General features: G+C 43.2%; 1 protein-coding gene across 1 annotated transcript in view; it reads right to left on the reverse strand.

Moving 5' to 3' along the window:
- Positions 1–9535, reverse strand: part of ADGRF5 (adhesion G protein-coupled receptor F5) — a 113077-nt gene extending 103542 nt beyond the window's left edge. The window contains exon 1 of the mRNA XM_027523972.1: positions 9056–9535. The gene's annotated coding sequence lies outside the window, so the exon portion shown is untranslated. The remainder of the gene's footprint in view (positions 1–9055) is intronic.
- Positions 9536–17794: the final 8259 nt, after the last annotated feature.

The following is a 17794-nucleotide window of genomic DNA, read 5'->3' on the forward strand; positions in this document are numbered from 1 at the left end:
CTTCCCATTTCAGGGATCAAACCCTTATCTCCTGTGTTCCGTGCCTTGGCAGGCAGGTTCTTTACCACTGTGCCATCTGAGAAGCCTATTGGGAAATGAGATGGGATTAAAGCCAAGCTTTGGATGCAGCAAAGGCCTGTCTCTTCCTTGGAGGCAGGAAAAGAATGAGAAGAGATGGGTGTGGAAGAAGAAACTTTTGTGGAGCTGGGGTCGAGAGGCAATTTCCTCTGAGATGGCAGAGCTGTCTCTTGAGAGTGAATTGTGTGTCCCCCTGTGTGTGTGTGTGTGTGTGTGTGTGTGTATGCATGTACTTAGCTGTGTTGGTGCTTGGAGAGCTGAGGACACTACAGTCACGAGAAAAATGTGTCTGGGTATCATAATAGCATCTCTGGCTGCACAAGGGCTCAGGTTCCTCTTCTGATCTTCCTGGACTTGGATCACACAGTTCCCTGACTGCTTTGTACTCTCACTACAAGGCATGAGTGTATGTGTCGGCATACAGGTATAAATACATCTTGAACTTTCTCACAGGCAGAACTTCTGCTTTCCCTTGGTCCCTAGTGGAGTTCAGGCAGGTGGCCTATGCTCCATAAAGAACTTGGTTCATGACAGATCTTTCCACTCATTTTACCGACTCCAAAGGGGAATAACAACTATCATCCTAGGAAGGGCCTGCTCTGGGAACAGGGAATGGGGACAGGGAACTAAAATTGGGTGAGCATTTTTACTATGAAAATATGTTTTGGTAAATAAAGTAGAAATTTTGTCTGGTCTGAACAATGACTGGGTGTATGTAGAAATACTGAAAGAGAACTTTAAAAAAGAAGCAAGCTTTATTATGGGTGGAGGGGGGAGGTTGGGGGAAGAGGTAATTAGGGAGTTTGGGATGGACAGTACACAGTGCTATATTTAAAATGGATAACCAACAAGGACCTAGTGTACAGCATAGGGAACTCTCCTCAGTGTTATGTGGCAGCCTGAATGGGAGGGGAGAATAGATATATGTATATGATGGGAGAACAGATATATGTATATGATGGCTGAGTCCCTTTGCTGTCCACCTGAAACTAACACAACACTGTTGATCGGCTATACTCCAATATAAAAGAAAAAGTTTAAAAAAAATAAGTTTTATGCTGTATTATCTATCTCCTCTCCACTAACACACACACATGTATATACACATACATATGCATACACACATACACACACATATACAAACACACACATATATACAAACATATACACGTATATACACACACATGTACATATACACGTACATACACATATACACATATACACACATATATACAAACATATACACACATATATACACACAAATACATATACATATATACACACATATACACACACATATATACAAGCCTGTCTGCATATGCACCTGTGGGTGTCCCCACACAACCCAAGTCTGCAATCTTTCTGCATCTTCAAAGGCTGATAGATGGATTTGTCTGTGATGGGGCAGGCGGACAGAAGAAAGGGTTAAGTAAGGCTCTCGAGCAATGCTTCCACTTGTCCTTTGAGGAGTAACAAAGAGAGGAAGCACAGCCTTGGTGGAAGGAAATTCCCAGGCCCTACTTCGGACATTCGCGACCTGCCCTGTGAACCCCTGAGGAGTGTCTGATAATAAACACTTGCAAACAAAACAATCCATAAAGGTGTTTTTACTAACATTTGCACATTTTTCACCAAAGGACTAGAACACCTTTTCCTGCATCTGTGGGCCCAGGGGCAGCCGGCCATCCACCTGCTGACAAAGCCCAACCATCTCATCCAGGCTCAGGGCTGGCGTTTCTCTGTGCAGGTCCCCTGGGGTGTCTGATCATGCTGGACCCCATCCTCACAGGCGGCTGCTGGGGTGCAGACAGTCGACCCCACAGGGCAGGTATGGACCCCTGCTTGCAGATCTGAGACCCACTCTTCCTCTTCCCTGGTAATCCCTGACACAGCCCTGAGCTTGGCAGCCTTGACCTTCCCCAGGGTGGGCAGAGATTGACAAAGGCCTGAAAACTCTCCTAGCATAGTGTGTTCATTTAGTAACAAATGAGGACTCTTCCTCTGCAAGGGCAAAAAGCCAAACCAAAACAAAAGCAAAAAACACAAACCCTCCAAACAACAAAAACCCCCGGAGACTTGATGGCAAATATTCTTACCAAAGGGCTATCCAGGTGGCACAGTGGTAAAGAATCTGCTTGCCAATGCGGGAGACGTGTATTCCATCCCTGGGTAGGGAAGACCCCCTGGAGGAGGAAATGGGAACCCGCCTGGAGAATTCCATGCACAGAGGAGCCTGGTGGGCTACAGTCCATGGGGTGGCAAAAGAGTTGGACATGACTTAGCAACTAAACACAACAAATTGTATGTCACTTTAGAGAGAGGAAAGACTTTCCACCGACTAACCCAGCACTAACCGACATTGTTACAATAGGTTCTTAGAGCCGGCTTAAAGCATATTAGGACCAAAATACAAAACTTTAAGTGGAAGTCTAGTTTGGGTCAGTGTATTTGTAATACTGCATGTTATTTCTCTTCAAACTAATAGGATGTGAGGTTTGTTGCATCCATTTCGCAGATAAATCAAGAACCAGAAACTAGGATAATATGAAAGCTCTAGGTGGGTCAGGTGTCAGATTCCTTTTCGTGTGTGTGTGTGTGTGTGTGTGTGTGTGTGTGTGTTGGGGCTGTGTGTATAGGCGTCTAAGCTTTAAAAAACAACATATATATATATATATATATATATATATATATATATATAAAATATGCTTTAAAACCACTTTGTTAATTGTAATCTAACCCAGAGTTAGCCCCATTTCTGGGCTAGACCAGAGTCCACTTCACAACAAGGGTGAGGATTGAGGAGATCCACAGCCACAAATAGAAAGCTGAACCTTTGTTCCTGGAACGCCATCAGTGGTCTCTGAGATATTTTTAGATGAAATAATCATACACACCTACTCATTTGAATGTGCCCAGAGCTGCCGGGGTGACCTGCACAGTGACCCCGGCCCTGAGGACCATGTAGACTTAAGGAGTGACAGGTTCCAGATTTCACGGTGGGCGGGGTCACCCGGAGCCCTGCACTCGGGCCCTGCACGGCCCTTTGTAATGTAACAATGCGCGGAAGCGCAGGCTTGTTAAGAGGAAATTCCCAGGGCCTTAGCTTGGACATTAGACAGTTGCTTTGCTATGCTGTGCTGCTGATGTGCATCTAAAAATAAACATGCTGCTCTGCATGGATTGCTCTGATTTTTGTCCTGCATAGTTGATTATATTTCAAAAGGGTTTTTGTTTAATTGTTTTCAAGAAACCTAGGTAAACCTGGAAAATAAAATATACTGTAGTTTTGTTTTGACTTGACAAAACACATCACCCGTTGATGTCCGCTTCTGTAGAAAGAACAACAGTTTCTTTTCCCTGAGATTTCAAAACAAAGACTGCGGAAATAAAAAGCATGCGAAGATGCTGCCCAAGCGACTGCGGAAAGATGTGAGGGATAAAAATGACAAGACCAGAAAGTTCTTCTGAGTCCTGGAAGGATGAAGTATGAGAAAAACATCCTAGGGAGCAGTGGATGCTGAGTACAGGTCCCTCTCTGCCTAAGCTAAATTCTCCTTTTTATAAAAGCCTCCAGGTCCTTAGCTGGCAGAAAGGCTGTTATCATGCGGCTCACTTAGCAGAAAAGGAAAGGTGGGTGGAAAACAATGGTTGGTGAACTTAGAGCAGGCAGCCAGCTACAGCCAGCTCTCCTCTTCCCCGCAAAGGGAAACACTTCACTCACAATCCCTGCAATTTAGAAGATGGCATTACTTTATTTTGCACTTCTTAAAATTAGATTTCTGGCATAGAGAACGGACTTGTGGACCCAGTAGGGGGAAAGAGAGGGTGGGCTGAATTGAGAGAGCAGCAGTGCTGTGTGTAAAATGGATAGCTAGTGGGAAGCTGCTGTGTAGTGCATGGAGCTCAGCGGTGCTCCGTGATGACTTAGAGGGGTGGGAGGGAGGCTCAAACGGGAGGGGATACATTCATATTCATACTTCCAGCGGGTTCACCTTGTTGTATGGCAGAAACCAACCCAGTGTTGTAAAGTAATTATCCTCCAATTAAAAATGAAAAAATTTTTTAAATTAGATTTCTGGATGACAAAGAATACATAGTCATATTGCTGTGCTTTTGTTTTACAGATAGAGCAGAAATCGAGGACAAAGATTTGAGTCTTGCTATTACTTGCCTGACCCCAGTGCAGTTGAAAATATCCCCAACTGTGGCAATTTTCCATCAAATAGGAACCTGTTTGTAACACAAGGAGTAACCCACAATCTAGTTGAAGAGTAACCCAAGAAGAGCGGTTTGGAGTGAACTTTTCCCATCTCATTGTTCTCGTTTCTTTTTTTCTTTTTCCTGGAAGTCCAACCTTTTGATTGTTGCTGCAAAGACACTATTTAAAAAGCATCACAGATGATGGGTAGGGCTAGCTAGTCAAAAGGCAGCCTCAGGCACTCTGTAGCCTGATAAATTTTTTTTTCGTATACCTTTATTGGTGGCTTGGACTTGATCCCTGACATCATAAGGCTCTTAGTAAATTTGAGCGGGAAAGACCTTGAGGTCATCACCCACACTCCACCCAGTGCAGGCATCCCTTTGGGAACATCCCGGCCATGCTTCCAGGGTCCTGGAATACTGCCCAGAACAGGGTGTTCACCCTGCCACAAGGCAGCTCACCCAGCTTAAACAATTCTGATGGTGGGTAAGTCCTTCTGTACATTGAGCTAAGACTTTTTACCGTATAATTTCCACTCATGTTGACCTCTTTTCCCACACACAACCATCTTTAAATATTTGAAGGCAGCATTCATGGGCTACGGGGCTTCCCCGGTGACTCAGCTGGTAAAGAATCTACCTGCAATGCAGAAGACCTGGGTTTGATCCCTGGGTCAAGATGATCCCTTGGAGGAGGGAACGGCAACCCACTCCAGTGTTCTTGCCTGGAGAATTCCATGGACAGAGGAGTCTGGTGGGCTACAGTCAGTGGGGTCACAAAGAGATGGACACAACTAAGTGGCTAACACTTTAACTTTCGTGGACTACAAGAGTTACTTCTTACTTCAAATATCCCCTGGTTCCTTCAACTATTCTGCACATGACCTTTTTTTTTTTTTTTTTTTATCATTTTCACCATCTTGGTTAGCTTCCTTTTTTGAGATCTGATGTATTTTTTGAGGCAACATATTCGGTACTTTATAAATAACTAATCTTATTTACAACCTTGCTTGGTAAATATTATCTGAAGTTTCAGAAAGAAATCTAAGACTCGATATATAACCACTTATTAAAGGAAGCGGCAGATGGAGGATTCAGAAGTGGGTCTGCCTCTTTCTAAGCCCACTCTATGCCTTTGATGAAAAAAAAAATTGTTCATCCGGTATAGGCAAGCTTGATCTCAGACACATCCCGAGACCCACGACAGACCCACAACAGACCCATGACAGACCCATGACACCTCACACGGGTGAACCTCTTTTTTCTGTTGCTACAAGGTGTGCTTACTGATAAAAATTAATGCTAACTTGAGAAGCTAGGAAATGACCGGCAGAAAATGCTTTGCCTGCTAGGTGGCAAGGTGGTTGTGCAGGAAATGTTGAGGCAAAGAGATGCTCAAGGAATAGGAATCAAGAAGGAACTCAGGATGTCTTGAAGGCATTTCATTTGGAAGCTTCACACAATGATGGAGCAGGAAGGGAAGACTCAGACAGGGGAAGGGTGGTCCCTTGCAAAAGCCTAAAGAGTCTGCTGCAGCCTAAGCCTAGTTGTTGTGTCTGGAGAACAAATAGAAAGTATTTGTTTCCTCCCAGCTGTGTATGCACTCCATGCCGGTACAAAGCTTGGGGACAAAGGATACCGTGGCTGGCTCCCAACCTCTGATTCTAAGTGAAATGAACAAGAATTAGAAAAAACCCAATGTAATCAGGAAGGGAGTCCTTGCAGCCGTGCCGCACACAGTCGGGGTCCGGGATGTCTTATAGGTTCCTGGATTCTTTGTGCACTACTTGGTGGAGCTACTTCCTTCCCTTCTGGCTGCTTTCCAAAAGCAGAGATTGCCTGAGGATGACACTGCCTCCCTCCTCAGCTGCCCTACTTCAAACCAGCTCTCCACTCAACAGCGAATGCAAGTGGACTCCTCAAAGCTGCAGGGTGCTGCTCCCTGGAAGCCACTGCCTCATTGTATTCCATGGAAGGTGACAAGGACAATGTAATGGCTAAGCCCCGGGCATATGAAATGACTCCCTTAAGATCTCCTCTTTGCCAGTCTGACCCAGGGAACAACCGAGCACTGCCTTTCAAGTCCTCTGGTGACATAACAAACCTGAGTACATAGGGTCCCTGGATAGTATCTTCTCTGTTCTCTCATGAAGACGGGGGCTTCTTTTCCTTATCGCTCTCTGTCTTGTTCACCAGTTGAGAAAATCCAGGTCTACAAGATGGATGTGGCCCCACCCAAGTTCACTTGGCAAGGGAGTTGCTGGTATTGGACTAAATCAGATGCTGAAACACAGCCCACCTTTCTTTCTACTAAATCACTCTGCCTTCGAACTCCTGCCGTCTCTACTTGGATGTGCCAGCTTTGGTTAGAGATAAGGCTTTCAGTTTTCCTTCAGGCTTTTTAAGAAGCAGCAGGATCAAGGAGAATAAAAAACCACACCCTCTCTATGGGCAACTGCGTGGAGGCAGGACTCACATCTCTGTCTTCGGCCATCATATTCCTTGAGAGTAACACTGGAACTGGTGTGGGAAAGGTGTTCGATACATATTTGCTGAAAAATGAGTGAGTCTCTGTCTCGGAGTGGTGGAGAATGGGGGGCATGGATAGAGAAACACCTCCCGGGAGAAGCTATTCATAGTAAAAAAAAAATTATTCAAAAAGGTATGGCACATGGGAGATACTCAAAATACGTGGTGAAGAAAAGAATCCAGCAAATTTCATAAAGGAGAGTGTGGGGAAATGTTATAGAGGTTGGCAATCTCCTTGGAAAACTCCAAACTCAAGATCTCAGTCTGAAGACGCGGGGTTCTTGGGACAATGTATCCATTCATGGGTCCATCCATTCATTCATTCATGAATTCAAAAACACTGAGTACAAGCTATGTACCTGGCATTGGTTCAAGGATTATGCATTCAGAAATCAATGACCAGGAACTCCTCAAGGATGAAAATAAACCTAGCAACCATCATTTAATGTACTAAGGGCTATGGCAGCAGCATTCTGCTAAGTGCCATAAAATCGCAGACTTGAGGCGCACTTAGTGTAAGGTGGACTGGATGAGGCAGGTGGAGAATCAGCCTGCAGTAGGCAGTTGGGTGGCAAAGATGAATGAAGTTATTGGGGACAGAGAGAACAGCACACCTGGACACTGGCAGGCAGCAGAGCTCTCATGTATTTGGAAGGTACTGGATACAGCTGGAAAGTCAGGAGTGAGACGTGAGGCTGGCAGGATGATAACGATCAGAGTTTAAGCTGGGGCTTCACAAACTTTAGTGCATGTGAACTACACAGGGACCTGGTTAAAATGCAGATTCTGTCAATCCGGGAAGGGATGGAAAACTAGCATCTCTAACAAGCTGCCCCTGCAGCTTGTCCTGAGGCAGCCGGTCCCTGGACAACCTTACAGGAAGCAAGGCTATAAGCAGTGGAGTGCAATGGAAGTATTTCACTGAAAAGTGACATTATCAGAATTGCATTTTCCCAAGAACCCTATAGCAGAGTATGGAGAACAGAATGGAGGGAGACTGTGGCTGCGGTGAAATACAGAAGTGGCAAGAAATTTTCAGCATCTGAAAGAAATAAAGTTCAGGGAAGAAAAGAGCAGTAAAGGAAAGAACTGTCAACATTCAAATAAACAGGTGTTGACTGATATTTTATGGACTTACTATAAAATATTTCTCCTAGAGAAAGAGTTGCTTATGAGGACAAAAATGAAACAATAAAAACATAAGAGGCAAAAAAAAAAAATCATAGAAACATGCTGTGTGTAGTGTTATCTGAATAAACCTTGACCAACCGCCCCCCACCCACTGACCCCCGCTTTGGGTCTCAGTAGACACATCATCTCAAGCTCCAGTAAGGACTGAAAAAGCAACCAGCTAAAGGGAGCAAGGCTTCCCAGGTGGCTCAATGGTAAAGAATCTGCCTGCCAATGCAGGAGACAAGAGTTCAATCCCTGGGTCGGGAAGATCCTCTAGAGAGGGAAATGGCAACCCACTCCAGTATTCTTTCCTGGGAAATCCCATGGACATAGGAGCCCGGCAGGCTACTGTCCACGGGGTGGCAAAGAGTTGGACACAACTTAGTGACTAAACAACAAGGGAAGCAGAATCCTGTAGACGATAATCACAAGAGAGCAAATAAAATTAGCTTTCTCAGCCATCACTTGAGAGGCACTTGCATCTAGCTTCAGGAAGCTTCAGGAAGAACAATTGATTTCCAGCAAGTTCTGGAAAATAACACGGCACTCCACCAGATCCTGAACACAGTGCTTATTCATTTCTTATAACTCAACAGCACCCCAAATTAGAAACACCTATTTATATTTGTGTAAGAAAATCCGCTTAGGACATCTTTAACTGAAAGGAAAAAAACTCAGAAAGGACTAAAAAAAAAAAAAAAAGAAAGAAAGAAAAATCTAAGGAGGGGCTTATATTGCTGAAAAGGAAAGGCAGGTGGTAAACTTTTTTACTTTATACTGAAGCCTCCAAATGCAACTTTTCATGAGATTTCCCTCCAAAGGGAAGAAGACTCAACTTCGTGTTCTAGGTACTCTGCTGGTCAGCATTCTTTATCCAAAGATGCACAAATTCAAAATCCCCAAAGGTCTTCTCCCCTCTCACTCTTTTCCTTCCACATTCCTATAAATAAATAAGCCTCAACCAGATACACAGGTTGAAAACACACAGCCTACAAGAAAAGCCATGTGGACACGCAATTCAGAACAACCTGGTTCACAGTCAACAAGACAAAAGAAAATCCTTACAGGAACCCACCTTTCTCTTCTGTGCTTTGCAGGCTTCTGAAATTTAATCCTGTATTGGAAAGCCCCCAGAGAACCACTTTGGGAAGGTGGAACTGAAGTGCCTCCAGTTCAATATCAGCCGTGGGAGGGTGGGGTTTTCCCAAGACCAGACTCCAGCTCCTTGGAGTCACAGGGACCTCAGGGAGCAGAGGTGAACTGCCATCTAGTCTCTGCTGCAGGAAGAAGCCGACGGACTCAGTGTGGCTGGAGGTGGGGGCGGAGGCTGGGGGGAGGGAAGTTATACAGGAGCCCGTGTTAAATCTCTTCACAATTTCCTGAATTAGGTGCTGGTTGCTTCTCTCCAGGCTCCCTAGAGGAAATAAGACATTGAAACGTGTCCTTTGGCCACTGGCAAGAAGAGAATAAACATGCTAAGAATCGTGGAAATGAGAATTTGCAGAACTGGTGGGCCAGCTAGCTTAACCTTGCACCAAGTGCTTTCTTCCTGAAGTTTCTCCAAGTGTTTAACTCTGCAAAAGTCAAGAACGTCCTCATCCTCTTGTAGGGAGCTGAAGAATTTTCTGGCCGCACTCCAGATGCCGTGACGTGGAGCCATTGGTCAGAGGCAGGCGGAAACAGGCCTGGGAAGGGTTGGCTTGCCAGTGAGGGACAGACCCCCTTAGCTCTGACCCTGGAAACGCTGATGACAGTCTGTGTCTAATTCTGGAACACTTCCTCAAACTCTCTGGCCATGTTCCCCTAGGGTTTAAAGAATTCTCTGAGGGCTAATATCTACAGATTGCTAGCAACAGGACTCCTCTCTACATAGCTGGTGGGGTTCAGTGCAAAATGAAAATGTGAGGCCACTCCTTCAAAAATTAAGGATTTTGAAATGGAAAAACTTCCCTGGTGGTTTAGTGGTTAAAACTCTGCTTTCACTGCAGGGGGTATGGGTTCAATCTGGTTGGAGAACTAAGATGTTATGTGGCAGGTCCAAAATAATAAAAAATCAAGGGGAAAAAAAGAATTTTGAGAAGGTAACAGCAGAACTTTAAACCAAGTGCGAGACCCTTCTGAGGACGGGAGTCATTTGTGGCTTGAGTAGGTAGTATCTCCACGAAGCCCATTGACCTTAGAGTCACCAATCACAAGTTCGTTTGCTTGAAACACACTAAGGCCAACCAAACTGAAACACTGGACTTGAGAGCAGAGAAAGGTTTTATTGTAGGGCCGTGCAAGGAGAACAAGGGGCGTACACCCCCCCAAATCCCACATTCCCCAAAGGGTTTCAGCAAAGCATTTCTAAAGGCCAGATGAGGAGTGAGGTTGAAGGATGTGTGATGACTGGAGAATAGTTCTCTGATTGGCTGGTGATGAGGTAACAGGACAGGGTCACAGGGGTTAACATTATTCTTAGGAGCCGGAAGGTCCCAGGGCTACTGCTCATGATCAACATGCAGTTCATTTCCTCTATTTGGTGGTGGTTTTTAACATCTGAAAAACTCAGGAAATATGCATGAAATACAATTATCTGGGCACTGTGGAGAGGAACTAAAGCAGAGGATGTAGGGGAGGGGTTCTCCTTGGAAAGATCCCATAATGTCCAGCTGGAAGGTTGGAACCATGGGCATGTTGGGTCTAATAAGCTCTGTCATCAAAAGGCTGGACTCTGCCTATTTCATTCTGAGGAATGACAGCCAGACTTTGAAGGGCAGGGCACTCAGAAGCTGGTGCAAAGCGGCAGAGGCTGGGTTGCAGGTGTGAGCAGGCACAGACCACAAACACATCCCTGAGTTAAAATCCCACCAGTGGTTTCCTGGTGTTCTTTGGTCCACCACCTTGCCTTCATCCATTCTCTTCCCTGAAGTCAGTGCGTGCATGTTAAGTCGCTTCAGGGGAAGCCCTCCCGAAGTCAGAGCAACCTCTCAATTGCTGTCTTCGTGAAACGATCTGAAGCTTAAAATCTTTCAGCAGCCTAAGGAGAAAGGTCAAATGCTTGAACAGGGCTCACAATGCCATCAGGACCAGCACTGGCTGTCCTCTCCCACTTGACCTTGGAGCCCCAAATCCTCTTCTCTCTCCTCACACCCTTCTCCTTCCCTCTCTCTCCACCCCTCTCCTCTCCTAGAAATCTCCTTATGAAGGATGCCCTCTACCCACCCCTACACCTTCAAATCTCAAATCCTCTAGAAAGTCCTTTTCAGATTGCTGGGCCCCTTCGTTGTTTGTCCTTAGGTGACCATGCTTCTCTCTCTCCGAAGAGAGCTTAAGGCACTGAAGGTCTGTCACTTGTGCCATCTCCCGCTTGTAATCTTGATAAAATCATGAACGTGTCTGTTTCAGCATCTACCCTAGGCCTAGGACCCGGAAAGGCATGATTTGTGTAAGATGAGATTTAGCAGGAGGAGCATTATTCATTACAAATCTCCACTTTTTGAAAAGGGGAAAACATATGACTCAGAGGAAAACATAAGATCGTTGTTATGGTTTTACTGTTTAAATTCGGGCAAACAGAGTAGAGCGGTTTCACGGGCACTATGGCAGGGCTGTTGCTGAACAGTTACTGAAATGCCACAGTTTGCCATGGGCTGTCCATCCCCGTTCACACAGGGACTGTGTTAGGAGTAGGAAATGATCCCTATTCAGAAAATGAAGCTTTGGACATGCCAAGAGGAGAGAGGACTGAAGTTAGTAAGAAAGGGTGAAGGAAAATGGGAAGAGGTTGGAGGTGAGAAGGCGTGAGGTGATGCCAAATGGGAGAGAGGAAAGGAAAGAGGGAAGAAGCAGGAGGATGGTGGAAGGAAGGGAGGGAAGAAAGCTAAAGATGGAGGGGCAGGAAGAAACAGGAGAGTCCAATGAAGGCTGCAAAACAATGGGGATGGAGGAATGGGGGATGGGGGTGGGGGAGGGGTGACTATCCAGGTTGTCGTCTCCTCTCGAAGTATCTAGAACTCCTTGTTTCCTGCATGACTCCCCAGTGCCTTTCCTGTGCTCGCAAATAAGTCAAACCCATGTTTTCTAAAACCCAAAGGGCAGAAGAGAGTCCGGAATGTGCCACTGAGTAGCTGTTAGGACACAGAAATTACCTTCTGTTTTTGGCTTGGGTCTGGGAACTTTTTGAAAGTCACAGAATTATTTTTCTTTTCACAATTGTGAATACTTCGTGACAATGTTCCTGCTAGAATTTCTGAGCCTGTATTTGTATATTCTGGTTACTTCTCATGGTTTCTCTGAACCAAAAGATCACTTCGTGTAAATATAAGGGCCGTGTTTAAGAAGCCTCAGCTGAGGCTGTTGGATTGGAGAACAAAGCTGTAGTAGCAGAGATGTATAACATAATACTTATAAAGATAAGGTAAAGGTGTATTATTCTGAATATCTAGTTTTGTGCAGTTAACTGTAATTCAGTATATGTAGAGACTTATAAGGGGCTTCCCAGGTGGCTCAGTGGTAAAGAACCCACCTGTCAATGCAGGAGACACATGAGTCGCGGGTTTGATCCCTGGGTTGGGAAGATTCCCTGGAGGGGGAAATGGCAACCCATTCCAGGATTCTTGCCTGAAAAATCCCATGGACAGAGGAGTCCGCCATGCTACAGTCCATGGTGTCACAAAATATTCAGACATGACTTAGTGACTAAACAAAAGCAACAGAGATCTATAATAAAGCAAAGATATTCCTTAAACCAACAGGTTGAATTTTCTTCATGGATTCTCAATTTTGTTTCTAATTAATGGGTGTTACTTTCACTGAAAGTGGAATAGTTGAGAAACATAGTGAAAGATGTGAAAAGGTTAAAAGATGACTGAGGGTCCTGTCAACAGAACACTAAGTATTGTTGCAGACCCTATGTGAGGTCTCAAATCTATAGGGGGTCTATACCTTTGATTATTTTGGCTGTTTTTTAATTCTGAAAGGTGCAGAAACTGATAGTAACACAGATGATTCTTGTCTCTAGAAATACAAATGTTCTATAGGATATGAGTCAATTTTGCATCTATGAGCCAATTCAGTTTAGTGTTCCTGATTTGCCTGCACTAACAGGCCTACTCTTGAGATTTGTTTTTGAAAGAGCTTTAAGGTCTTACCATCCCTTCATTAATAGATGAGCTAAATAAAACCTTTGTCATGTGCTTTATATTTGTATGAGACTGACGAGTTCACCTTTTGAAAATGATCTTTTAACAAAAGTCAGGTGATAATCAGGGAAGTAAGTCATGTTAGGAATTTACAGGGGCAGAACTCTGTTTTCTTCAATATTTTGCTTAATTTTGTATGTTCCCTGAGTATGCAAAATAAAAACAGAGGAAGAATGAAGCATGAAGTTGACTATGAATGAAGCATGAATGAAGTTGACTATGATAGTAAATGACAAAACTGCTTCAGTGGAACCATTAGGAGGGTACAGAGCTCCAGGAAGGGCAGAATTTTGGGAAGCTCAAAGTGAGATATTACAAAACATAACTGGATGCGGGTCTTCTGGGCAGGAGAAAAGCACTGATGCCTGGACCTAATGAAACTAGTTACTTGGAGGCAAGATGACCTTGAAAAGCAAAGGGCATATATTTCAGGTATTTGACAATTTTTAACACACTATTTTCAGAGACTGCAATCACACATACAACCATTCAGAAATATCTTGCTATCAGTATACTTGTGTGGTTTGTTTTTTCTTTAATTTTGATACCTGTTGTGTTTTTAGTTTAGGGTTTTTAATATTAAAGACATAACATGATTTATATGTAAGGAATGTTCTAGGCAATCAATCTAGTCTGCTCCCTAAAGCTCTTGGTGCCAGATAAGCAGGTCTACATAAAGGCTTTTATGTTTTGTTTTGTTTTTCACTTTTGAGTTAATTTGTCATTGATTCCATTTTTTGAAGGAAAAGAATAACACACCTAAGAGCTCAATGTGGAAGTTTGGATGTTTTCCTGGGAAGAATGGTTCCTGATTTGGGAGACACAAACAATCATGGCAAGTAACAGAACAGGTGTGATCTACTGGATACTCAGAGATCACTTCCTGGAAACACAGGGCTCCTTCTGCATGAGCTCAAAAAAGTCTCCTGAATAGAAAGTCAGTCCAACCAGCTTTGGCTCCACCTACACTGGAGGTGAGATTAGTCATGTTCCATTAGCCTTTTTTAAGTCATTGTCAAATACTAATATCACATTTGTCATTGAAGATGGAACGCTGAGAGGGGACTACTTAGGAGTTCTCTGACTTTCATTGTGTCACTGAGGGGTAAAGACGAAGTGTGTGTTCCATAATATCAACACTGTCAAGGAGAGAACACATATAAGAAAGATCAGTAGGGTTGTTCTTGGAAAGTGAATGTTTGCCTTAAATAAGACCATAGTCATATGCTCCCATGGAAAATAAAGGTGTTAGGAAAAATTAAGACAGAAAGATAAAGAGATAGGGAGGGACAGAAGAAGGAAGGAGGGAGGGAAGATAAAGAGAGGGGAGAGAAAGACAGAAAGAGCTGGAGGGAGGGAGGGAGGGGGAGAGAGAGAGAAAGGAAGAAAGAAAGAAAAGAGAAAGGGGAGGAAAGAAGAGAGAAATAAAAAATAAAAGAAAGAGGTGGGGGATAGGGGAAGGAAGGGAAGAAGGAAGACATAAATCCAGGTGTTTTGGAAAACTAGGAATTCTCATATACTTCTGAGCATTTTGAGGGGAATTAGAAATTCAAACCAGTAAGTGTTAAATCACTTGTGAGGGCAATCTGGTGTGTCTAGGAGAGTTCAAAATTCCACTGACTACTGTGTATCTGAGAGAAATGCTTGCCTGTATATACAAGGAGAAAATACGGGTGTTTAGTTTCATTACTATTATTAATAGTTAAAATCTGAAGAAACATATATGTCTATCAATAGGGAAATAAATAAAATATTTTAATATTATTACAGGAATAGTAAACCAGATCTCTAAGTGTCAACATGGATGGATAATTTTTTTAACTGAAAAAAAAAGGCCAGGTGAAAAAAGCCAGTTTCAAAAATTATACACAATGATATATATATTGAAAAAAATGCACAATACAATCCAGGCAAAGGAAAATATGGAACAGGACTAAGCAGACAATATAAAATTTTACATTTTGTTCTATGTCTTTGGTGTAAAAGAGAAAAATGGCAAAACACTAATACTTTAAATTTGTCTAGCATGTCATAGAGATGCTGGTTTTTCACTATAGTTTATCTTTTTAAAAAGAAAAGATCAAAGTCACTAAAATATTATTTTAAAAAACAGAGATATGTTGAGTCATAGATTAGACACATTCTTTTCATATCCTTCACCTGCAACTGTGGTAGAAAAAAAAATCAGGAAAAGAACTCTGGGAAAGTGATCATTGTCTTCAGTCCTTGATGGAATGGCATTACTATCTGTGGCTGGATCTCAGATTCACTCACTCTTTCCATGTGAAATGAAACCTTGCGTCCTCAGGGGCCCTTCAGGTACACAGCGACCCGCATGTTTACTGACAGCTCAGCATCATCTACTCCACCTACTCTTTGATACAGTTCACCAGAGAACCAGCAAAACCTCCATGAATACATTTAAAAACTTCCCAGAGACTAAAAATATATGTACTTTAGGAAGTTTAAGAAAAGATAATTTTATTTGAATGATGTAAGGAGATACTTGTTTTTAAAAACTAAACTTAGGTATTCTGCCTCTGAGCATAAATCCTGTTTTGTTTGGTTGGTTTGATTGATGGAATTTTAGCAGCAAACTAGTGTGGGTTGAAGAATTTTTCTTGTTGTAGTGATAGAGGAAGAAATTGCGGCTTTGTAAGATGTTTCTAAACTTCTCTGAACTCTGACTTTCCTAGTGGATAACGGATGAGAGGTAGGTGAGTCTCAGACTCACATCCAGCCTTGCGAGTCAACATCTCAGATGTAAAAGTAAATAAACAAAGACCATATCTCTTTAAAGATGTGAGAGGGAAACCACTCAGTCCAGGAGAAGGTACTGTGATGATGTTACAGCCCCTAGTAATGCAGGGCTTCCTCGGTCTCTGCATCCTAGATTGTTACCCTGAGGCATCTCTGCACTCCACCAGTGTACACAACGTGGCTCTGGGTTTAAAGCCTTCTCCCTTCTCAGAAGATGGGTGTCCTATTCTGGTCACCACACCTGCCCCACCCTGTACGTTCAGGCACAAGTCCTTCCCCTTCCCTCCCCACTCCATCCTCCTCGTACTTAGCCATCACTCCCTTGCTCTTCCACTGTTCCTTGATCACTGGCATCTGGCTCATGCTTTCACTCTTTCCTCTGCAATGTTCTCTAGGATTTCTGCATCCCTACACTCAAGACCCTGATCTCTAACCTCCTTGAGCTTTTCCCTGCCAATGGAGCATCAGGTGAGGTCATCCTTCAGTCTCACATAAGTCCATTCATGCAGCAAGAAATCTAGGTCTTCCAGAAGCCTTTCTCTGATAAATGATGCCAGAGGTAAGCTCTCCCGTGAACAAAATTCTAGAATACATATTGTTTGTACTCTTATGGTTTGTAACTCTTTTTGGTCTTGTATATTATCTATTTATGATTTCATAACTCAGAAGTTCAAATAATAATAAAAATAATGACACCCAAAACCCACTGAGTGTTTACTATATGCCAAGTCCTTGACATATTAGCCTATTTGATTCTTCCAACACACAATCTTCTGGGATGATTTCAGCCTTTCCTATATGATAACCAAAGGAATGGCAGGAGTTTCCGTTCAATGTATTGTGGGAAATCCTTCACCAGGCTTCCCACCCTCTGTTCCTCTGGGATCCTCAAAGAAGGAGGTGGGGGAAGGAGTTGAGTTCCTGTGAGCTGTCCTCACTGGAGGCTACACTGGAAGCAGCACAAAATGGCTTGTTGCCAGGATATAGCGCTTGGTTCCTGCCTTTGAACCCTAAAGACTTCATTTCCCCAAAGCCTCATTAGCTTTGAGGCTACTGGGGAAAAGTTTACTTTGCTGACAGTCTGCAAAAAGGAAGAGGGTAATTACATCAAAATCGAGAAAACAACTTGCACTGATCATTGGAATTCCTGTCGTAAACTCCCTCTGTACCACTCCACAGGGAATTTTCCTGGATGGTATTCTCCTGAAGTCTTTATCTCATATGCCTGGGCTCTCCTTCCTTTCCAGAGCCTCTGACATCTGCCTCCTCCCATGCTCTCACTGCCACGTCAATTTCTAATTCTTCTCACCGGCATGATGCAAAGCAACTCATCTCTCTTCCTGTTTTGCACTCTCACATCCAAATGCCCAGCAAGTTTCAGCTTCAACCTCCAAAATGACCCAAATGAAGTACCTTCTGAAATAAGTTTCCCTGTTTATGCTACTCCCTTAGAAGGATGCTGTACTTTTCTCAATTTAAACAGTAACATTTTCTTTTTTTTCCTCACCAGTGTATATGGTAGCTTCCTGGCATATTCCTGGCTTATCTTTTATTCTATATTGTAAGCATCTTGGCTGCATCTTTTTTTTTTTCCTATTAGTAAATTTATTGATGGATTGACCATTTAAAAAGTCAGAATATTTTGACAGTCTTTGTGTTTTTTTTTTTTTTTTGGAGGCTGATTACTTTACTATATTGTACTGGTTTTGCCATACATTGACATGAATCCGTTGGCTGCATCTTTTAAACAGCTTTGTATATTCCTGTATGTCATGTACTTGTTTGAATAAATAATGAATAAGAGAAAGAAAAAGCATGAGGACATATGGCTTTTAGGATGGATAAAGAGAAGGGACAATGGTTTCTATCAA

The sequence above is a fragment of the Bos indicus x Bos taurus genome, chromosome 23 (assembly GCF_003369695.1).
Source record: "Bos indicus x Bos taurus breed Angus x Brahman F1 hybrid chromosome 23, Bos_hybrid_MaternalHap_v2.0, whole genome shotgun sequence".
NCBI classification, from domain to species: Eukaryota; Metazoa; Chordata; class Mammalia; order Artiodactyla; family Bovidae; genus Bos; species Bos indicus x Bos taurus.